General features: G+C 39.8%; 1 protein-coding gene across 1 annotated transcript in view; it reads right to left on the bottom strand.

Moving 5' to 3' along the window:
• ASB5 (ankyrin repeat and SOCS box containing 5) overlaps positions 1 to 24,675 on the bottom strand; it is a 50,874-nt gene that overhangs the window by 25,724 nt on the left and 475 nt on the right. The gene's annotated exons all lie outside the window — the stretch shown is intronic.

Raw genomic sequence — 24,675 nt, 5'->3', positions numbered from 1 at the left:
GCAGAAATAGAGACACAGATATAGAGAACAAACGTATGGACACCAAGGGGCGAGGTGGGGGGTGGGATGAATTGCGAGATTGGGACTAACGTATATACACTAACATGTATAAAATAGGTAACTAATGAGAACCTGCTGTATAGCACAGGGAACTCCACTTCGCTGTACAGTAGAAACTAACACAACATTGCAAAACAGCTATATCCCAGTTAAAAAAAAGAAAAAGATGCAGACTCTTTGCAGTCATAACTACTATACCATAATCCCACAAAAACAGTACTTCCAATATATCAGCATCTACAGGTCAGTAGTTTTTATTTTCTAAAGAGACACTCAATTCATAAACTGCCTTCTATAACGATATCTAAATTGATGTAACCGTTAACTCCTTTATCTTGGGGCAAAAACCAGTGATCTCTCCCTTTTCTAAATGTCTGTTTAAAAAACGTAGAAGCCCCCCCCAAAAAAGATTGCTTGTTTTCTCTGTTACCAAGGGTTCACTAAGTACAAGACACAATCATCGTCTTAAATCATCACGAAGATAAGGTAGAGCCCCTTTACCTGTAAGTCCCAAATTTCCACCCTTGCAAAGTCTCATCTGGAAAAGGCCATTATTCAGGTCTTGGTGGCTGCCTTGCTGTGCGCCTCATTACAAAGCCACGTGTACGTATAACTCTTAAGAATCTCTGAGCCCCGTTCTTGGTCCATTTTACTTTTTATTGTTTTGTCTAAACATGAGTACCTACATCTATTGGCCTAGTGATGGGAAATGAGGGCAGATGGGGTCTGGGGGCAAACCTGACCGAAGTCTCTTGGGAAAAATAGAGGGATTGTTACCTAAAGTTAACCCTTGTTTCAAAGGTTATCTACCTCTTGCATAAAGGTTGCTGGGAAACCTATAGCGACATCTTGTGGTCCATGACAGCTCCTGTCTTAGTTGGAACCGAGTGGTTAGGAGAGGCCAAAGAGGCCTGAAAAATCCCAATTAACGAAAATACAGTTGGTATCATTTCAAAACCACACGTGTAACGGTGGTGCCTAAACCATGTGATGAAGGATATTTTATTAGCTTGCGTGCACAAGCCTTGGAGAATAAATGTCATATAAGAAGGTCTTTCCAATGCTACCAACTTTGGGGGGGTATGATGAAAAAAACCATAAGCATAATAAAAAATTCCGGTTCAATATAGTTTGAAATAATAATATATATGTCCACACAAAACACGTTTTCATGGTAGATCCTGAAACAAGATGGTAAGGGGCTTCTGTTGAGGAAAATATACCTGTCTGCATTGTCTAGGAAACTAAATTATGAGGAGTCATTCTCCTTTAGCTGTTCTTACAGGTGATTTCCACCAAACTCAAATATTTGTTAATTTTGAGAGCTAAAATTTCAAAATGTTTCAAACATCTTGTATAACGTTATAAAACATGCCCTTGAATTTGGAATATTTCAAATTATACCAAATGACGCAAACGATTTTTTAAGAGACACAAATAATCCCTGTATGTAGAAAGTAATAAAATACAATTTTAATTCAAAATACCTGAATGCTTAAGCCATGAGAGACTAGCATAAACTCTAACTACTAAGTATATTAATTCCTAGTTGTGTAATGAATGAATAAAGGTAGTGAGATGTCATTCATTCACTCATTCATTCACCCATTCATTCAATATTTATTAGGTGCCTACCAGGTGCTACCTCCTGGGGACACAAAGTGAAAAGGTGGTCACTGCCCACTTGAACCTTAAACTCTACAGAGGCATCTTAGAATTGAGTGAACCTCGATCACTACCTAAGCAGCCTTTGTATGTCTGGGAATCAAAGGCTCTTCAAGTCATGCCAAACTCAGAAATTCCCACAGCAAGGTTGCAGCAGTGCCCCTTAACTGCTAGAGATTTCCATAAATTATCTGATTTACGTGTATAACTTTCACCGACGTTTAATAAATCGTAAGTGGTAAACAGTGATTCTCAATAAAGAGGACACGACGTTATCACAGATGGTATATTTCCATCACGAGGACTTCTGTGAAGCCCAGATCTTTGCGGAAGAGTAAGGAAAAACCAAGTTTTGCTGTTGCTGTTATTCTTAACGTGGTATCTTTGAAAGCACTTGGCTAGCCTGTAAGCTATGAAATCACTGGAAAAACAGCAAAATGAAGGATACTATTGTAAAAGAAAAAATAAACAAGGAAGATTTAACCAAAGAGAGCGATTCTGTTTTTGAAAGCAGGACTCCACATTTTTCAGACCTCTGCTAAGCATATATTTAAAGTACATATTGCATTAAAAAATTCTTAATTTTTTAATCACAATACATAGGAAAAAAGATTTTAAACTCTCATCGATGTGACTTTTTTTTTTTAACCAATTTTACTTACATCAGCAATTTATCTACATTTGATTTGATAGATGTCAGGAGAGCCACTTTCTAATGGAGCTCCTGTAACCGAGCAGGACCCTACGAGGCCTTCCCAGAACAGACCCCCCACCTGTGTCCTCCACCTGCCTTTTGTCTGTAGAAAAACTTCAGTCAAAGAATAAATCTAATCAGAGAAGTGAGAAAATGCAGAAAGAAAGGAACATAGTCAAGCAAGACGAAATAATAATACTCTAGCCACTGAACAAAGTCAAGAACGTTTAGCTCTTCCTCAAGGACCGTAGATAACACTCTGAGCCATGTCCTTTGAGCTGTTTGGCAGATACTGAAACTCCCACCAGATGGAAGAAGTTAACCGCATGCTGCCCACCAGCGTAGACCGCAGACCAGGTGGAGCCAGAAGGCCGATGATGCTGATTCCCCATTACCTCACCACCAACCAATCAGAAGAATGTCCACGAGCTGACCACGCCCTGCTCCTTGGACACTGTAAGACTCCTCAGTAACCCCTCCGGGTGGGACACACAGTCTTGAGGGCAGTAGCCCGCTGTGGCCCCCTTCCCCTGGCAAAGCAATAGAGCTATTTCTTTCCACTTCACCCCAAACTCTGCCTCCGAGATTTAGCCCGGCACCGGTGCACAGAGGCCGGATTTCAGCAACACTACTTGTTCCAGTATTAGTGTCTTAATTAATTAATTCTTTGTGCCTCAATTTCCTTACATGGAAAATGGGATAACAAGCCTACCTTGCAGGATTTCTCTGAGAATTAAATGAATTAATACATACATCAGAACAATGCCTGGTACCCAGTGAGCCCCCTATTAATGTTAGTTTTTATGGCATTATTCTTACTAGTTTATAATGTAGATATAAATGCATCGTTCATGCTTTCTTCATCAAATCTTGTCTTTCTATCTAGTGGCAAAGTTGAAAAGCAAATTCAAAACCCTCAAGTACTTCAGTTACTGGTAAATCCTACAGATATTCATGGTTCATTAGTTGTTTAGTGACTATGGTGTATATAAAACAATTTCTGGTATACTAGATGTGACTTTGCTACCTCATAAGCAAAACAAAACAAAACAAACAACCAAACAAAGACAGCCCATGAAAATGAAGCAACAGAAAACACTGCTGAAGTAAAGTTGCAGGCTCAAAAATACATCCATCCTATGTCACAGGTGAGTCTACTGGTTGCAAAGAAAGAAACGCTCATTGATGTATAACAGACCAGCCATTTTCATGTAAAAGTCAAAAATTTAGGAAACACTAAAAATATTAGAAATGAGGAAATTTTTTAAAAGAGGAAGAAGCCACATGTTTGGAGGTAATAATATTCTGGAAGACGGCAGTCTCTCAAATATCCTTATCAACAGCCCCTTGGTTCCGGAAGGTTTTGCCAGTGGTGATGAAGCCAAGATGATCTGGACAGTCCCCAGGTTTGCCGAGTCGAACTGAATTCAGTCAAGTGGGATTTTACCTAAGTTTTTTCCTGAACAGACAAAGAACTGATGGCAGTTCTTAAATGTGCAATAATGCGCCATGATGTCCTACACTGGAAGTGCCTTAATAACTTTTAATAACTTAATAACTTTTTAATAACATTAAACATTACCCCAGGGCTTCTACCCCAGATGTTGCTGTGAAACTGTGCATAAACCAACCTGTTAGTTCATCATGCCAATCCCCCCCGCAAAAATTCCCTTAGTTATGTCCGTATACATTCATTTCCAACACCGCCACCCTGTAGTTAAGGGCCTAGCCTGAGCTACTGTACGTTACGTACGGTAATAGTCATTCCCTGTTCTGCTTACATTCATTCTGGCTATCGTTCAACCCATTTTCTCTCTATTGATCAAGTGATATGTTTGGGATCTGCTTCAAAATAGTCCCAAGGTAACTTTAGCAGCTTTGATTGTGTGCTTCTGCAAAAGCAAGGTTGTATCTCCTAATAGGATGTTATCTTTCTGCTCAATTTATGGGCCAGGATGTTACTTAAAACAGGAAACCTTACCATAAGACATTTCTTAGAAAGATGATTTCTCACGCTAGTTTTGGTTTGCTGATATTTCACTTAAGATTTTTGCAGCTACACTCCTGAGTGAGATTAGCCTTTGATTCTCCGTATACTGACCTTCTCAAGTTCTGGTAATGTATCAGTTAAATTTCGATCCCTCTGAATACAATATTTAGAACGAGGGAATTCTTACACCAATGGGCCCTTCCACAGTTGCAGGTTAAGAAGTCTCTGCAAGGCTGTTGTCTTTGCATGTATGTTGGGCTTGACTTTACTGTAGACTGTCTGGCTGCAGGTCTGCAGTGAGAGCTGAATGTGAAGTAGGGGAGAGCAAGGATGTACTGGAACCCAGAAGGAAACCTGGATGGTGTTTGTCTCTCATCACCTCCAACTTCCAAGATGCAGGTGACCCGAGGAGAAGCCGGTACCCTTCACCACTTGAGAGGCAGTCGGGAGGGAGCTGAACCAGTCGTGGGTCTGGATGTTGCTGGATGAGCAGTGGCCTGTGCCAGCAGCCGTGGGGCCGTGTCCACAGCAGACTTCAGAGCGTAAAGATGGTGGCTCTTCACTCTGTACATATTTTTCTTCTGGTTGCTCCCAACCCAGAACAACAGAGGAGAGGGGATTCTGGGAAGCAGTTCAGGATAACTAAGGTGACACCGTACAAAGACGCCACAGGTAACAGGGCACTGACTCCGTGACATGAGAGAGGCTAGTCTCTTGTTTTCTCTACTGTCATAGTTCACCTGTTAGAAATATTTCTGCCTATGGTGCTTGGTAGAAGCCACTGGTAAAATCACCTACTCTTGGAGATTTTTTGGAGGAAGTTTAAAAACTAATGATTATATTAGTGATTTTCAGACTACTTAGGTTCTTTCTTTCTTAAAAAACTCAGCTTTGATAAGTTATATGTTTTAGGAAATTGTCTATTTCATCCAAATAGTCAAAATTATTGGCATTAAGTTGTTATATAACAACCACTTATAAAAATTTCAGCAACGTCTGCTATTTTGTTCTCTTTGACTCCATCTGTTGTTTATTTGTAGCTCTGTTCTGACAGAGGTATACTAATTACTAGTTTTTCAACAGGTTATCTTTTAGCTTGTTTATAATTTGTTGATAAAAAGTTACTTTATTAATTTCTACTTGCAGCTTTATTATTTTCTTCCTTCAGTCTGTGGAAGTTGATTTTGCTCTTTTCATAATTTTGATTGCTTGACCTATGAGTTACTTAAAGATATTTTCTCAGTTTCCAAACATAAAGAGATTTTTTCTCATTGCATTTTGTGAATGATTTCTACATTAATTTAACTGAGAGGAATGGATGTGTTCTATATCAGAGGTCAGCAGACTATGGCTCCTGGGCCACATCTGGCCTACCATCTGTTTTGGTAAATAAAGTGTTATCGGAACAGAGCAAAACCCATTCTGTTGTACATCATCTATGTTTGCTTTGAGACAATAACTGCAGACTTGAGACTACATGGCACACAGAAACGAAAATATCTACTCTCTGATCCTCTGCAGAAAAACTTTGCCAACCTCTGGTCTGTATAATACCAGACATCTGAAATTTCTTAAGACATGCTTTATGGCCCTGTGTACGCTCAATTTTCGTAAATGTTCAAAAGCTACATGAAAAGAATGTGAATTTAGAGTTCCATTTACCAATAAGAGCTACCTCTTAAATTTCTTCTATATGTTTATATAGTGAGCAGTGTTTGTCTCCTTAATCTATCAATTACTAAGATAATTCTATTAAAATGTTTTCTCTGGGCTTCCCTGGTGGCGCAGTGGTTGAGAGTCCGCCTGCCGATGCAGGGGACACGGGTTCGTGCCCCGGTCCGGGAAGATTCCACATGCCGCGGAGCGGCTGGGCCCGTGAGCCATGGCCGCTGAGCCTGCGTGTCCGGAGCCTGTGCTCCGCAACGGGAGAGGCCAACAAGAGTGAAGGGCCCACGTACTGCAAAAAAATATATATATATATTTTTTTCTCTTTCTCCTTGTAGTTATGCCAGTATTTCAATTTTCTATTTTGAAGCCATTTTACTGGGTGAATACACAGACTTGTTACAGTTTCTTAGTAGATTCAACCTGTTATCATTATATGGTGGCATCCAGTAATTTTTTTTTTGCCTAAAAATCTTACTTATCTCACATTAATATAGTGACAACACTTTTATTTCCTGAGGCACATCTCTCATGATCCTTTTATTTTCAACTTTTCTGAATCCTTATGTTTTAGAAGGGCCATTCAAAAAAGTCAATCTGAAAATTATCTTTAGAGAACTCAATTTATACTTATTTAAATTACTAATAGATTTAGATTTATTTTTCCTATATTAGTTTGTATTTTCTCCACCTTTTCTGTAGCTTTGTTCTCCTTCTTTAGTTCTTTTGATTTGATTAATTTTATAATTCTGTTTCCTGCTCTTCTCTGAAAGTTATATATTGTATTTATTTTTTACCATATCTGTGCCTTAAATTTTATTCAGACTCAAGCTTTAAGGGGACCTAGAACAGAATCATAGTCAATTAATTTTTGTGCTGAAGGTTTTAATCCATAGACTGAAGGAAGAAGAAGAAATTAAAAAATGGTAGCATGGCAATTAGAAAGAAAGAAACCTGGCATTATTCACAAATATTATGATTTTCTACTGAAAACACCCCACAGAACCTACAGATTTCTATTAGAATTAATAAGAGAGTTTAACAAAGTTTCTGGGTATAAAATTAATATACAAAAATTAATTGTAAATACAATTCATTTGTATTAATTGTACAAATTAACCTACAACGTATAGGTGGAAAATGAAAAAAACTAACAAGATACTATTTATAGTAGTAGCATAAAACAATTCAGTACCCAGGAATAAATTGAACAAAAAATATGTGAGACCTTCTCAGGGGATAATAATAAAACAATACTGAGAGACATTAAAGAAAACGTATATAAATGGGAAAACATATCATGTTTATTCACTGGAAGGTCAAGTGTTGCCAAGATGTGAATTCTCTCTCAAATCAATGACTGACAGGTTAAATGAATTCCAACAGTAAACTCAACAAGTGTTCTGGGAATCACAGAAGTTGCTTCTAAAATAGATATAGCTCTACCAGGTATCAAGACATAGTGTAAAGCTGTAGAAACCAATATAATGTGGTTTAGGCCTGGGGAAACGTAACCAGTTAGAAAGCCCATGATAGGCCCTACACTTATTCAGAGTGGGTCTGCAGCAACTGTACATCATACCATTCCAAAACTCAATTCCAAGTGGAGAACTGGAAAGGAAAGCTTTAAGAAGAGAATTCAGGAAAATACTTCCATTATCTTGAAATAAGCAGGGTTGTAACAAATAAATTACACACAAAATATGAACCAAAATGGAAAAGATTTATAAATTTGACTATTTTTAAATTAAGAACTTCGGTTCACCAAAAGAAAAACCATAAAAAGCAAAAAGACAAGCCACAAAGGATATTTATAAGGAGCTCCTTCAAGTGTTTTTTTCATTTTCTATCTAATTGTTAGAATATAAAAATAACTCCTAAAAACCCACAAAAAAGGAGCAGATGATGCAGTTGAACAGATGGCAAAATATTTGGCAGGCACATGACAAAAGAGAAGTACAGATGGCTAATAAACATGAAAATGGCATTATTAGAGAAATGAAAGTTAAACCACAAGATATCCCTACATGCTCGCTAGATCGGCAAAAATTAAGAATATTGGCAATACCAAATATTAGCAACAATGGGAAGCACCACAAATTCTTATATGCTGCTGGTTTCGCTATAGATACAACCCTGTTGGAAAACAGTGTAACACTAGGTAAAAAAACAAAAGATATTCATGCTGTTTGACCTGGCAATTCCAGTCCTAGAGCTATACCAACTTATTTGTACTGGACGTTTAGAGCAATATCATTTGTAATTACTCTAACTTGGGAATGGAATTTATAGCATTGAACATGAGTGAACTTCATATATGCATAGATCAATCTTCCTATCATATCATTTAGTGAAAAAAAGCAAGTCATGAGAGAGTGTTTAGTGGATGACTCAACGCATATAAAATTTAAAAACAGACCAGGGGCTTCCCTGGTGGCGCAGTGGTTGAGAATCTGCCTGCCAATGCAGGGGACACGGGTTCGAGCCCTGGTCTGGGAAGATCCCACATGCCGCGGAGCAACTAGGCCCGTGAGCCACAACTACTGAGCCTGTGCGTCTGGAGCTTGTGCTCCGCAACAAGACTGGCCGCGACAGTGAGAGGCCCGCGCACCGCGATGAAGAGTGGCCCCCGCTCGCCGCAACTAGAGAAAGCCCGCGCGCAGAAACGAAGACCCAACGCAGACAAAAATAAATATTAAATAAATAAATATTAAAAAAACAAAAACAGACCAAATGAAACCTTATCAATTTGGGATGTATTCAGAGGAGTGAAAACCAGAAAGAAAGGCAAGAAAATGATTACAATAAAAGTTAGTCGCCCTCTCTTTGGGGACAGGGAGGGTGTTGTGGTTATAAAGGTTTACCTGGAGGGCTTCTGGGCTTCCCACGATGCTCCACTTCTTGACTTGGGTTGTGGTTAAACAGGTTTCTGCTTTACAGTCTTTTATTAAATTCTATAAATGAGTTCTGTTCATTTTTTTTCCTGATGTAGTTTATTTTTTGATTAAGAAGATGCGAATTAATAAAGAGAGGGCAGCCAAAAAGATTTTAAAATAGAGGATGAGGTTAGCAGAAAACATAACACCCCAGTAAGAGATAAGGAAGCACTTGGCTCTTCTTACCCTGATGTCCTTTACTCTTGGGGCCTCCCTGCTCACCCTGACAGCCTAAATCTGCCGAACACCTGCTCTACGACTGAGGGCAGTGAGAGACTTCAGACCTTCTCCCAGATGTGCAGAGGGGTTACTGTTCACCTCCACGGGACACACAGAGCACCCAAGATGACCCAGGGACTGTCTCTTAGCACCGAAAGTGTGCACAGTGGGGAGGATGGAACAGTGCCCAAGCGTGGCTCGAGGGCAAAACTGCCAACAGCATGCGTCAAATGACCCTGGGTGATCCTCAGAGTAAAAACGTGAAAACTCGTCTGCAAGAGTGCAGGGACTGTTCGCAAATCACTGCAGTTACACGTATTCGGTGACTCACGACAGTTGTTCTGAGCAGCTCAGGTGAGAACATTCTACATGCTCTGGATTAAGGCAGGTGACGTCACGGGGGTGATAAATTCACAACGAGTAGCTTGGGTTCTGAGTGCTAAAAGCTTCTCTGGTACAAAAAGGATTCACCAGTAGTTAACATAACGTGAAAGAAACGCTATGTGTTTCAGAGCAAAGAGTGGACTTCAGATACCATCAACTTCTGTGATTTACGGATGGCTTCAAAAAGCCCTATGAGTTCAGCAGAGCTACCTTGAGTGCATCTGTAAAACACGGGTTCTCTCTTCCAACGATGCAGCTTCCACTCCAGCAGCTTTACAATTTGAGCTTCCAGATTCAGACACACACACACACGTGCGCGCACACACACACAGTCAATGGCTTAAAAATAAAAGGTCCCAAACCCACCGATCTTGCCCAACTCCTCCATTTTGCAGATAGAGAAGCTGAAGTTGAAGACACAAACAAACAAACAAACTGAAGTTGAGAGAGTGTAGGGGATGTCCTCAGAGCAACCCAGAGCGCTACCAGCAAAGCAAGACTGGAACAGACTGTCTGCTTCCTGCATGTGCTTTTCCAACGTGTGACATTTGCTCCTTAACCACAGGCAGACGTATCGAAACCAGTGAACATAAAATAAGGGAGGCGAAAACAGACCTAATAACCGATGGCACCTACGTCATCAGACTTTCGTCAGGATTAAATGAGGTTATAATTGTACACGTTTAGAACAGCCCCTGGAGCAGTAACAAAGAACTGGGGTAGTGTTTACTCTTCTCATAAATGACACTTTTCTTGTCCTTTCCTTCTCTTTACACACTTTGTTATCACACTGTTCTAGCTCTCCCAAATGCCAGAGTGAAGTTTTAAAAAGGCCACAAACCCATACAAGGAATGAAACTAGCAACCCGTCTTCTCCAGTCAGAGGACGACAGCTGCGGGGAGGAAAATCTGATATGCGCCACGGACAAGGGCTTAATGGCCGAACAGTTTACACGTAATGCATCTCCTCCCCGCAGTTCTAGCCACAAATAGTTTTATCACCACTAACCACATGCTCAGGGTAGGTTTAGGCGCTGGCAGCAGCTAGTTTGTTTTATCTTGACATTTGTCATGAAAAGTGAAGAGGGGGCACACTGATGTGTGTTTCTGACATGTGAACATGCTTGCAGAAGTAGGTCTTAGAGCAGAGAGCATAGGAAGTCAAGAGTCCCAGGGGTACTGGCCTCAGCCCCAAATTTGCCTGGCAAGGCGACGTCCCATACACTCAGGCAGAGCAGCCCAGTGTCCTGCGGGCAGTCTGTCCTCACCCAACTACGTCCCAATAGGAGGCCCACCCCACGCTGGGGGGCTACGGCTCTCTCTCTCCCTGTTGTTACCTTAACCCCAGAGAAGAGAGCTCCTGACACTGAAACAGACCATTCCTCCTACTGTAATCCTCTAGCTGCCCGTGTATGAGGAGCCAGTTGTGTGTATAGGCAAAAGCAAGATTTTTTAAAATTTTACTTATTTTTATTATTCCTACCACTCTGCTAACTTAAACAGGTACTAAAGAATTTGGGGTCCAGGGACTTCCCTGGTGGTCCAGTGGTTAAGACCCCGCGCTCCCAATGCAGGGGGCCTGGGTTGGATCCCTGGTCAGGGAACTAGATCCCGCATGCTGCAACTAAGAGCTCGCATGCCGCAACTAAGAGCTCGCATGCCGCAACTAAGAACCCGCATGCCACAACTAAGACCCGGTGCAGCCAAATAAAGAAAGAAAGAATCTGGGGTCCAGGAGTAACATACAGAGTGGCTTAAAGGATGAAGAACAGAAGTCCAGAGGAATTGTTCTCAGCAGGTATTGAGAACAAGTGTTACATCAGCCAAACCCCTTCTGTAACACCTTCTAAGACTTGACAATTTCCTGGTTTGCTGTAGAGACAGAAAAAGAGCGATCCCCTGTCAGTTATAGTTCTGATATCTGGTGTCTGGTGTGTTTTCAGTTCACGATACACACTCTGAAGTACCATGTTGAGCATTCAATTTTAAATGAACAGAGAGAAAACGTTTCATAATAGTTGAAGTTTGGCTCAGAGAGTTTAAAATATTGAGAATAAAAATGCACTCACTTAAAATGAGAAATCAAAAGGTAAACAACTAGCTTTCCTCACCACAAGGCAAGAGATCTTTGAGTTGACATGAAATGAAGAAGATGTTTGAAGATATTTACAGCCATTAACTATTCCTGTTAAAAAATGTACATTGAGGGTCTGTTTTATTTGGGGAGGCGGGCTAATGCCAAGGCATAAAGTTGAAAGGAATCAGAGAAAAGGGACAGTAGGTCTGATTAAGAAGAAGGAGTGGGGGCATTTGTGATAGATTTAATTTCTGGGCAGTACTGACTTTCGGTCTTCATTTGTTCTTTGAGAATTAACTCTGAGAGTCCCTCCGTTAACATTTATTCAGCATGTAGAGGGGCCACACCACTGGCCGAGGCAAGGTTAGAATTGGCAATGCCCCGGGGTAAGTGGTAGTAAGATCCGTATTTTTAAATTTGAATCCCCTCACCCTCTCCCTTCCTTTTCCCCTTCTTCCCTTCTCCCTTCCTTCCTTGGATATTTACTTAGGACCCGCCATGTGCTAGGCATCTTTCCAACCTCTGAGAGTGAAAGGAACCTCTGTCTTCACGAGACGCACAAGCTGGTGATGAGCTGACTTGGTGGGACAGTCAATGTTGAATCTGTTTGGGATACCACACAGATGGGGAAAAAACAGCACAGAAAGTATTAAGTAATTCTGGGTCTAGGAAGGATTATTACAAAGACTGCAACCCGCCACAGAGATAGCTCTGGAAAAAGAACACTGCTTGTTTCATAGTATAAACGAAACAAACAAAATGCTGCAAATGGTCAAGATGGGCGATGTCAGAGGCAACGTCAGAAGACCAGGGCTCATGACTCACTTTCCTCTAACTTGATCACTAACCTTGAGCAAGTCTATGTATTTAAGCCTCTGTTACCATCTCTGTAAAAGAAGCATAATACCATCTAGTAGTTTGTAGAGGTCAGTGATGAGATGAAAAAGGATCGTGTATGTGGAAAGACTTCGTGGATTACAATAAAAATATGACATTATCACTAGAAAGTGTGGGGTAGGTCGAGTCAAAACTAGAAATAGAAAGACACTTGCTGACCACCCCCTATTAAGTTCAATTGCTGAGAATTTGAGAAACTAAGGGTTCACTTTATGGTAAAGAGGATGTTTACTTTTTTCCGTTTCTCATTTTCTCCTCCTTCTACAATTATTAACCACAGAATATTTACTAGAGAAGCAACACAGATGTACCTCAATTTAAGAAAATGTAGTACATAAAAATGTATATTTACAAAATGAATTGATTATTTCCAAAGGAACTCCTTTAAGTAACAAGTTTACATGATCATATAAAAATTCAGTAATTTACCAAAAGCTGCTTTATACACAATGTATGAAGCAAAACTGTGCACGTATTCTGGTGTATATACATTTGATTGGTGTTTTAGCAAGTTGTAAACATAGCTTTAAAAGCTCCTAAGATTTGGCTATTTTGAAAAATAGCATATCTTATAGAATATTTCAATTTCTGATATTACAACACGGAGCTGGATTTCTATCACCTCATAAAACGAATGGCCAGTATTCTATCTGCAGCATTATTCCTTAAGAGTCTACCAAAGACTACGCTAGTCTGGGCTACCTTCCGAAAATCTGGGGGAATCGTCACTTACTGCTGTGATCTCAGAAATGCTACTTTCCGGTTTGTGAAGTCACCGTAAGACATTCTGATTTGAGCAAGTTCCTTGTCCATCACCATGTTCCTGCCAAGCTTTCAGTAGTAAAGCTGGTTTCTGACTTGCGCTTGAGCTTGGTCATGGACACTGCAGGAGGGACGCTAGCCCGAGACCTGCCAATGAACAGCCTTAATATTCCTGTTCCCCCATGGTACTATGTACAGCTTAATGGTCTCTTGCTGAAGAAAGAAGACACGATCACTATTTGTGATTTACTATTCTCTTAGTAGAGGCTTAGTCAGCTTCAGATAATCCTTGCCGTGGCCCAATAAAGAAGCAAGGGTTCCTTAAAAGTTCTTGGAGGGCTATTTTGCAAACCTGTGCCTAGGTTCCCAGATAATTTAAAATACTGATAGACTTTGAGGTTATTCAATGATTCTATGATATAATTCTGCATCCTCTTTCCAGATACAGTCCGCTTATTTTTTTTTAAGAAAAAGGGTTTTTTCCCTCTTTCTTCATAAGAAAAAAAAAAAAACTTTTTTGTAAGGTATGTCCAGTGAAAAACTATGTTTTGCTTGCTTCCTGGAGAGACCAGCTGGCAGAAAAAAAACAGAGAAAATAAAGGAAAAAAGCCAAATCCCTGAACAGGCTGGCTCAGCTCTTCACTGTTAGTGCTGTCAGTACTGGTTTTTGTCTTCCCTTTCCAAAAAGCTGCCAGGGATTAAAGAAAAAAATAAAAGGGTGAGGAGGACAGTTTGGCGGAGGAAGTTAACATCCCGGGCTTTGCGATGTTGGAGGTTAAGAAGCTTCAGCCCTTTCTCTGGTGGCCACGATAACAGAGCAGCCGGAAGTGTGCTGTTCCATGTCACTGTCACACGCCGTGACACACTCATCATAAAGCCCTTCCAGAAAAGCCCAGGCTTTCTACAGTCTACTCATAACCAGGTACCTGACCAGTTTGCCCAGGAAAACATTTCTGTCCAAAGAATTTCTGGCAAGAGGAGTTTCTTAGACAGAGTAATATGATGGTAGAAAAAATGTGTGCAAGTCATTTAAAACCCCGTGCTGGGGCTTCCCTGGTGGCGCAGTGGTTGAGAGTCCGCCTGCCGATGTAGGGGACACGGGTTCGTGCCCCGGTCCGGGAGGATCCCACATGCAGCGGAGCGGCTGCGCCCGTGAGCCATGGCCGCTGAGCCTGCGTGTCCGGAGCCTGTGCTCTGGAGCGGGAGAGGCCACAGCAGTGAGAGGCCCGTGTACCGCAAAAAACAAAACAAAACAAAACAAAACAAACCCTGTGCTGTGAACTGGCCCACCCACGTAGCATCCCCTCCAGGTCCTCGGCATCCTAACCAAGCCTGCTATCTCCCTTTGCTCCGATCCCAGGTGATGGCTCAGAAAATCTTCTTTTTTGTGAAGCCTGTCAGAGAAAAATGTCTGAATCACAAGAATATCTTGAGTCTTCAAGACACAGAACCAACTTCTCATTTTTTGCTTGTATTTAGGGGAAATTTTGCATATTAAATAGTTAAAATTCTGTTTGGAAGGGGCCAGCAGACAAATCCCGCAGACGGCACAGAGACCTGGGGAGCCTGAGGCTTGCTTTTGTCAAGGCCGCTGTTCACACCATGTGAAAGACCAGTGGTGGGAGAGCCACGTGGTTGAGAGAAAAATCTCAGGAGCCGGTTGGATTTGGCTTGAAATTCTATGCTTTTCGTTACTAACTGGAAACAGTTGACAACTTAACTTAAACTTTCACTGGGCTCCGGCTTGTTACTCTTAAATTGACATTTAAATAAAACCAACCACGTAAGTTCTGAAATCATATACCTGAAGAGCCAGCATGACGCTGGGACAGAACACTTACTTGTCCTAGTGTGATTACCTGCTTATGGCGACTGTTTAGCAAATTTAACATGATAATTCCACCATGTTTTCTTATTGATGCTTCTCTGTGTTACTAAATTGTGGGAACTTTTGTACTGTTTTTAAAAATTTTTTAAAGTACAATATAAAGAATTAACATTCATGGGGCCAGACACTGTGGCATGTGGTTTAGGTAATACACTATATCCCGTATAAAATTTACGGTAACCCTCTGAAATAAATATCATTATGTCCATTTTAGTGATGAAGAAACTGAGGCTAGACTTTAAACAGCTTTCCTAAGACCACACATCTCAAAAGTGCCATGATAGAAAAATTTATGTGTGACTAAATCGCTATGTTACCAGCAGTGTGATTTATGCAGGGGTCTTTCATTCATTCCACAAATATTTGCTGAGTTTCTTCAATATTCAAGGCATTGTTTTTCCTATTTGCCATTTCAGTTATTTCAAGGACCAATTGACTTTTCGCTTAGTAAATTATAATTTCTTTCTCTAGAATAACAGCAGTTTCCCCCCGTAGTCCTGTTACAATTCAATATCCAAGTTTTTGGCAGGAATCAAGTTTGCCTCATGAGCTTTTAGATAATTACAAACTTTTTTTCTCCTTCTAGTAAAATACTTTGTCTTTTGAAAATCTTATTTTTTTAAAATAATCAAAGTATTCATTATAATGCTATAGAATCAGGGTTTTGCTCATGTGTGTGCTTTTAAAAATTAAACTTCAGATGATTACAAAAATCTCAATCATTGAATCTAATTAACTTTCATAAACAAAAATCATTTAAAAAATATTTTCGTTACTTTCAATGGACCCTAAATTTGAGCTTACTTAAACAGATTTCCCTTTCTTTCACATTCCTAGAATGTCACACCAATTAGATACGCAAGCATCGTTTTAGGACTTAATATTCACTATACAGGAGATAGTCTCTCCAACGCCAACCAGTCTCATTTTGTTGATTTCTTTGAAAAATGGTAAGTAGCCCTAAAACTTCACTCCCCTACTAGATTCTACTGGATGAGCAGTTTCATCATAACTACAGGGAAAAGACACAGAGATAAATGCTCGAATTTTCCTTTAGCTCCTTTTCTTTTAGTTCTTGGAGAGTCACTATGAAGAAGCATTCATTCCCTTCCCAGACTCAACAGATCTGTGATTTTATGTATTTGCACTCTAAAGGAACTGGCTCTTTTCTTTGTCCTAATTCCCCATCCTGGATCACGGCTCACGAGGGAAATAAGACACCAAGCTTTCTGAAATTCTGAAATTCAGAATTTCCTTCGGTGCATCATTTCGTTCTATAAATCACTACTTTCTCTTGATGGATACGGGGAATCATCATTTCTCTAGTGAAGGAGGTCGAGTTTGGAAAACAGAAGTGGCTCATCAATCTTCCAGCGGTTAATCAAAGATGTGTGGGGTTGTTCCTGAGGAATTCACTCACAGCGTCATTAGGACTTACATGCTCGTTACTTAACTGCTATCACAGTGTGTTGAGAACTCTTTAGAGGAAGAACGGCATCCTTTAGCACTTTGGCAGCAGACGACCTGCCTCGATCAACTAACGAGGAACGTTCGAGGAGCAGAGTTTCAACGCACAGGCCTTAACTTTAATTGCATCATTGTCAGTTTTCATTTAAATCAAGCTGCACACTTGAGGACGGAGATGACCTGGTGTTTCTATTTAAGAACATCAATGGCATTTCCATATTGAATTTCAGTTTGTTTGTACTCTGCCCATAGTTTAAGACCATGAGCCTTCTGGAAAGAGTTTATGTATTTCTGAATGCTTCTATTTTGCTCAGTAAGTAATGGTGACATGGAAATTTTAGCTGCTCGCATGGAGAGAGATTTGCCTTTGTGCCATCTGACATAGTTATGTCCATTCCTGACGGGCCCCAAATGTTTGCTGTTGTTCTAATCCCTAGGAAAGAATGTGGAACGGATATTCAGTTATGACTCATTTTACAGGGTGGTTAGGGTCTGTAAAGATGCATGTAACTCACATAATATTTTAAATAAACTGGGACAGTTTAATTTTAAACATTATCTTCTTCTTTTGTTTAAGGAAAAATGTCTCTTGAAGTCCAACGTCCGAAGATTCACGGAAGTAGAGTTGTTCTGTTCAGGGAGGGAAAGGGGGCCCATGGGAACTTGTCCCCAGGCACCGCCCTAGTCTCTCAGTCCCTGAGGCTCTTCTAGAAAACTCCTAAATCTACTTAGCAGACAGATTTTTAAAATCTCATCCCACAGTAGCCAATGAAGAATTACAGGATTGAGAGAAGAGACCCTTCTAATATATGTCCTCTTCAACCTAAATTTCACAGAATGGACTGGCTTAATTACAGGCCACCTGGAAGAGCTAACAATTTAACAATTTATGAGACTGTAAGCCTCTCCTTCCCTGAGCTGATGTTCTTGGGGCACTTCCAGTCTCAAAAGCCAGTGGTCTGCTTTGTAGCGTTGCTGTGAGAGGGCTGGAAAGAATGAATGATTTGTTCTTTATGCAGCTGGTAAAGAAGAAATGCCAAAAGTTCTACATAGCCTGTAACCAAACACTTTCTTTTTTAAAAAAAATTTATTGGAGGGTGATTTTGGAGGAAGAGGCGTTCCAAATAACCCCCCTGCTTTCATTGACATGGTCCATGTGTTACTGGGGATAAACTTTCCTCTCTCTTCCCCAGGTTAGAAAATGAGCTTAATGTGCTGAGACTGAAGCCAGAATCCAAGGAGCTGCCATGGAGCCACCCTGAGGATGTGCACAGCTGACTCAGCGCCCAGGAGGTATTCGACCTTCTCTGAGATGTAGTTCACGGAACACATGTAATGACATGTTGACTCATTACACACAGGATTTTGTAAAATACTCATGGTGGCACTGATTTTCATCATTACCTAGTGACTCTTTCTTGTAGGCTGAATCCAGTAAAGGCATTAGAAAACTCTTAATAGAACCCTTTACTTTGGATGTGTGATTTGAGAACATGTGTATTTATTTTTCACTTTGGCACCAACCATCTGTCTCTGTCTCCTCACCTAACATTTATCCTTTAACATTTGCCCCCATGAGCCACGCTTGTTCAGTTCCACAACTAAAAGTTCTCTTTTTCTTTAGAGTCAGCTTGGTTCCATCCACACTTGTACATAACCAGATATGTCCTGCCTTTGAAGTTTCACCTTGAGCTCCACCTTCTCTCAGGAAGGGCCTGATACTTCCAACGGACTTTCTTAGAGAACATTCATTGCAGAACTTCACTGTGTTCAATTTAGCACCTTATGAATTTCTACTTGCTTGCTGTTTGCTTGTTTTATATGTGCAAGGTTTGGCTCCGCTGACCCAAGTCTCCTGTTACTCAAAAAGCAACTCATACACTATATATGGTAACTATTTGCATGTACACCCACATATATACACATATACGTATCCGTCCACGTACATGTAGCACATAATATTGTGCCAGGAACAGAGTAGGTATCCAAGTATTTATTGAACTGAATTAAATTCAAAATTGTATCAGTTATGTCAATTAATAAGAAAAGCAGCTTATTTTAATAATTTACCACCTTCTGAAAAAGATAGCAGATTGGAAAGCAGAGACCTAGTTTTCATCCTTTAACTGTCCTCATTATATAAAAATTTAAGAGTTGACTATAACAATGTCACCTATATATAAACTTCATTTTGAAATTGTTCCCCAGAATACTTGTCATTCTTCAAAAGGCTTAGTGGATAAGCAATGAGCACACTTGCTCTTTCCTAAAAAACCAAATTCTTAGAAATAATAATAATAGTAGATTGAGCGATGGAAAGAACAGAGAGTAACAATGGGGAACAGGGGAGCTTTCAAGCATTATGAATAAGGACACATGCACGATTGTGGAGAGAATATGCATGGGCTTAGCACAGCTTTTATTTAACTGGTGAACCCCAGGCAGAGCTCTTCTTATCTGCATACTTGCTCTTCCGTGCTCCCCGAGCACCTCTTCCACTTTGTATAATAGCACTCACCATGCTTTAAATTACTTGATTTTCTCTCTCTGTCTCTCCCACTACACTATACACATCTTTAGGAGAGGGACTGTGGTTTGTTTGTATATTTTATCCTTCATGCCTAGCACAGGCCTTTGACATAGAAGACACACAAGTAAAAGGTATGGGAAGAATAGCCCTAGGAAAACTCATCCCTCCTAAGCTATCATGAGCTATGCCGAGTTCTTTAATTCCAAAACTCCATGCATTTCTCCAAATATACAGGAAGAGGAACAATATTAATACATTAAACTATGACAAAGTCTCTTGTAAACTTGGAAAGTTTGTTCCCAGATTCCTGTTCTAATTCACAGTATTATAATGGTTCCTTCCAAAAAAAGTGCTCTGGCATTTCCAAAAAATAGCAGAACATGGGCAGAATTAAAGTCTCTTAAAATGTTTTTTGGTAGCACTTTTGATTATAATGTCGTGTCTGTTGTGATAGAAGAGCAGTTCCATTGATTCCAGTTATTCTCAGGTGGTGTTTTCCCACCTAAGTATAGAAAATGTGTCCCCAAACTCTCACATCTTCAAGGTATTTTTACACCTTTATACGATGAACAGCATGAAAGAAGTCATTCTACAGGTTGGCTTGAAGTGTGTCATTGCTGAGATTCTGAGAAATGTTCCCAACATAACTAACCTCATAGACAACCAACATGGTAGCACGAAAAATCATATGAAACAAGTTGTTCCTTGGGCACAGGTATAATGGATATGACTGCTGCACTTGCTGGCGTCTGCTGTAAAGTTAAATTCTTAAAGCTGTTTTTAAACCTGGGATGGACTTTACCGATGGAGAAAGAATATTACATCATACAAAATTCTAGCTGCTTTTCCTACCCAGGTTACACTAATTCTCTGGAATGACAAGTCCTTTTGCCGTTTGACTAGTGGTGCACGTTTACCCCATATCCTATTTCCAAGTGTCAACAACAGACTCACCAAAAAACAAACAAAGCATGCTTAATGGCAACCCTGAAATCAAATTTATGAAATCACAAGCACAAATATTCTACCAGATGATTCTACATACATTCTGTAGTCTATATAAAGCCTCAACCCTGAAAAGAGCACCCAAAGAGGTTGGGTGTCCCTAGATTGTTTCTCAAGCAGCCTCACAGAGACATTACCTCGATGAATTTTCCACCCTCTAACATTTGGCCCATGGCCTTGCAGGCTTGGAAACCTGATCTGTCAGCAAAGCTGGAGCAAAATCACATCTCAGAGGTGGACTTACAACTCAAAGAGCACAGAGCACTAAAGAGTGATGTCAAGATGCAAACATAGTAATTTACAGCGAGAACCATAAATGTCAGATGGACTGAAACACTCCAGGGGCAAAAGCCAGCACATTCTCTCTCTGTGGACAGACGCGGATGGAGAGCCAAGTCATAACCAGAATGTCGCTTGGTGATAAAAAGGTGGAACAAAGGGAATAAACAGTAAATAAATCAAGGGCAAGGCTGGAATTCAGATTCTAGTTCTATGACTTCCTGATTCACACTGACATTTCACACTAGAGACAGGTGACCCACCAGACTCACCAAGCCGCTGAAGACCCAGCTCTCTGGGGTGGCAGAGGCTGGGAATTGCAGGCTCGCCTGGGTGGGTAATTCATCTTTCTGAATGACAGGCTTTTCCTTTGTTATAACTAATTCTGGGAAACCCTAAGGTAACATTTACTCTCTCTGCCAATGCTATTTAAGGTATCATCAGATTCATTCTTTTTCCTTTTCTCCTTTTTATTTATTTTTTGTTGTCATCCTTTCTTTTCTATCCACACCACCACCACCACCAAACAAGTCTAGGTCCTCATCTCTTTATGAGGGGCACGGGCCTAACTGGTCTACCTACTTCAAACCTGTCCCACTGCCCAACTCCAAAGATCACTACTATATAAATCAACCTTAAATTAGCGTTTTGTACGTGTCTCTTCCCATTTTCCTACCTTCACTCATACCAAACACTCTCAGTGACTCCTACTGCCTTCGAAGTTGAGTTTGAATTGCTTGGCCTGATGTTCAAATTCTTTCATATCTGTGCCCAATTTATTACCATTTTTCTCCTGCATGAAACTTCGACTCCAGTCAAATCTACTGTCTCTTAATATCCTAGGTGCACTCCAACTCCTGCCTCTGCTCGTTCCTGGGTTCCTGGGGTCAACTCAAGATCTTTCTCCTCCATAAAAATGTCTCTGAAGGTCCAAATCGGAAACTGACCTTTCCGGTCTTTAGGCTCATTTGGTATTTAGTGTATCTGGAAAGTAAGTATTATATGTAGATATACCATCTCCTCAACTAGAATAACCTACTTACAGTTGGGAACAATACATTTTCCCTTTTTTATATCCTGTTTCTTCAATGCCTCCATACCAGGGGTGCTCAGTAAACAGGTGCTTAGAACTGACCTTGTCCACATGTAGGTAAAACTACTGAACTCTCCTCAGAGCCTAAGATAGAGCTTGAAAGGCATGACCCTTAGCAGAGGAGGGGAGCTCTCTCTCCAAGTGTCCGTGGGTTACTAGTGGCACATGGCTTCTTCCAAGCCCTTGGAGTGATACCAGAAGATCAGTGTTCTCCCCTGCGTCTTCCCCTGCTCTCCGTACTGTCTGATGTTACAGCTGGAGACACCGTTCCACTCGTTAGTCTCACTCAGTCTCAAAGTCAAGTGTTAGCTTTAAACACAGACTAGACCTCTGCTATGTGGACACTATCACCAGGACACTTAACAGCAAGAACCATACAGGGAGACAGATACACAGAAAATCCTATCGAGCCCCTTCAATACGATGGCAGAGTTAATAAAGGGATGAAAAGGCAGATTTCTAAGGTTTATAGGCATAGCAAAGGGATCAAGAAGGGAACAATCTTAAGCGATTTTAGTTACCATGTTGCTTTTCAGTATTCTTGTTGTGTAATCATACCTTGGTCTCAAGCCTGATTGGAAAGTGCATTAAGAAAGCTCATTCCATATTTGTCTAATACAATGAGCTGATTTGCAACCGTATCTGGGAAGACAGAGTTCCTTTTATTTCATACCAAAGCACTACAGCTCATGGGGAGGACATCCAGAAAGTTGTCAACAGGGTCTTCCATGATTATGAAAGACGTGAAAATACACACATCATCTCCTATTTCATGGATTTTGGCAGCTCCACATCAGAAATGTTGTGGAATGATCTGGCTAAGTCTTGAAAGTAGGAATGAGAAACCTAATTCAGAATGGAATGAAGGTGATAATTCTTGAAAGCAGGAATGAGAAACCTAATTCAGAATGGAATGAAGGTGATAATCTCTGCTAGGAAGGAGGAAATTGCTAGATTAAACAAAGATGATTAAGCCTGATAAATCATAAAAACATAAACAAAATAAAAATAAGTTTAGTAGTAGTAAATAAAAGAAAAAGCTATGTTAAAATAGAGACAGTAATAATTTCCTAGGCAAGGAAGAATTAATTCTTAGAGGTAGACCAAGAAAGAGCTTGTAAGGTTCCTGACTGTCCTCCTAATATTAAAATAAAATTGGAGACAAACTATGCTTACACTGAATAAAAATTATAATAATATATTGTATTGTTTAGTATATAGACTAATGCAAGCTATAGGGAGGGAGAATTTTGTTAAACAGATACAAAATTAAAAATAACAGAAAACAAACATTTGAAAACTCTATGTTCCCCATTTTTATTCCCAGGAAAAGTATTTTCTATTAGTGAGTGTGGATTTCTTTCTCTCCTTTTTGGGATATAATCCTAGAGCTCTAATATATCTTAACACAGACTCATAAAAGTAGGCGGGAACATGGAAGCCATTTCACATATTCCCATGACCTCCCAGCATGAGCACACTGAGATCAGGCTAAAGAGGGGACAAGTATTTCTTTATATTTGTAAATAAGTACAAAAGGAGACTCCAAAGCTTCCTCTAAAACCCTTCTCAATCCACCAAAAATGGTGGGTTTTTAGCCAATACTTCTGTTTTTACGCACGGCAATTCTCACAATACGTAGACGAGATTTGAGTATAAGGTAATGAGCTATGGGCTGCCCGTGACAGTAAATTTTCTCACCTTATGATCACATAGCCTATTTAGTCTTATATCTAAAAATACGGGTTTAAAAAATTAAAATATGGATTTTGTTTTAAAATCTAGTCTCCTATGTTTGCCGGTTTTTAAACAACAAAATATTCCATTTCCCAACATGGTGTATGCCACATTTAAATAGTTATACCTGGTCTGAAGCAGAGCTGGTGGGTGAAGGATTAAATATTGTCTATTTCTCTAGATTCCATCTTCCTTGTGAGAGTTTCATCCTGGCATTTAGATTAAGTTCCTCACTTTGCATAAGAACAAAATCTTCCTCAGGAAAAATGTACTCTCCTTATCTATCTCATACACCAAAAAAGATTTTCTACCTTTATTCAACTTTCCATGTATCTACAGAGTCGCCTAGATTTTAAAATAAGTTATTCCACACATTGAAAAATGTAGAAAAACAGATTTTAAGAAGGCAAGCTTTCTACTCTAAGCGTTCTTTTTTTTTAAAAAAAATAAATTACACTCTCTAATTATGTGATAGTGTATTTTGATTCTGAAAATTAAAGTTACTTTAGAGGTAGGTAGGGCTGTAAAATGTGCATGCTTGCCTGATGATTTTCAAACCAGAAATTAACCAAAAGGCTCTAAGAAATTAAAATGTCAACTTGAAGCCCATCCTAAGAATTGCTTTTATTATACAGAATATCAGTGCAATAGAATGGAAGTGGTTTTGCAGCCTTTCAGGTTGAGGGTCAAAATGATCATTTCTCATTTAGTCTCACACTTTAATTTCTTGTAGGAAGCATGATGGATGTACTTGGTCGCCTACATGTTAACATTTGTTAATTCATGTTCCTACCCTCATATAATCAATTTTTTACAAATTGAGCAAAGGCAACAATTCCATCAGGAAAACATATGCCATAAATCTTAACATTCACCACATTGTGCTTTACTTTATAATGAAGTGGTTAACCTTGGTCAAATAAAAATTGTGAGAAACCAATAAAACCTTCAAATCTTCTCTTATAACAATTATTTTTCCATATAACTAAAGATTTAAAAAATTATAAAATCTCAGGTATATTAAAGGCCAGTTGAAGTGCAATCAGTAACTGAAGCCTGTGAATGCATGGCTTGGCCCATGAAATGTTAAAAGTTAGGAAATATTTATGAATAGGAAAATATTGATATATATTTAAAACTATGCTTCCGTGAGGCTCTTCTGCAATGATGCCTTGATTTCATTAACCCAGAAAAAGTAATTTTCTTTTTTATGAGGCCATGAAGGGAGTTAAATATTTCCCGCAATGAGAAGTTGGCAGAATATTCGCTCTGAAGCAGTCCCTAAGGGAAACATGGGATGTTTGCTTGGACTGTGCGTGCAAGATAA

This window comes from Grampus griseus (genome assembly GCF_964374135.1).
Source record: "Grampus griseus genome assembly, chromosome: 21".
Classification (NCBI taxonomy): domain Eukaryota; kingdom Metazoa; phylum Chordata; class Mammalia; order Artiodactyla; family Delphinidae; genus Grampus; species Grampus griseus.
This window is presented reverse-complemented; position numbering and strand designations above follow the sequence as displayed.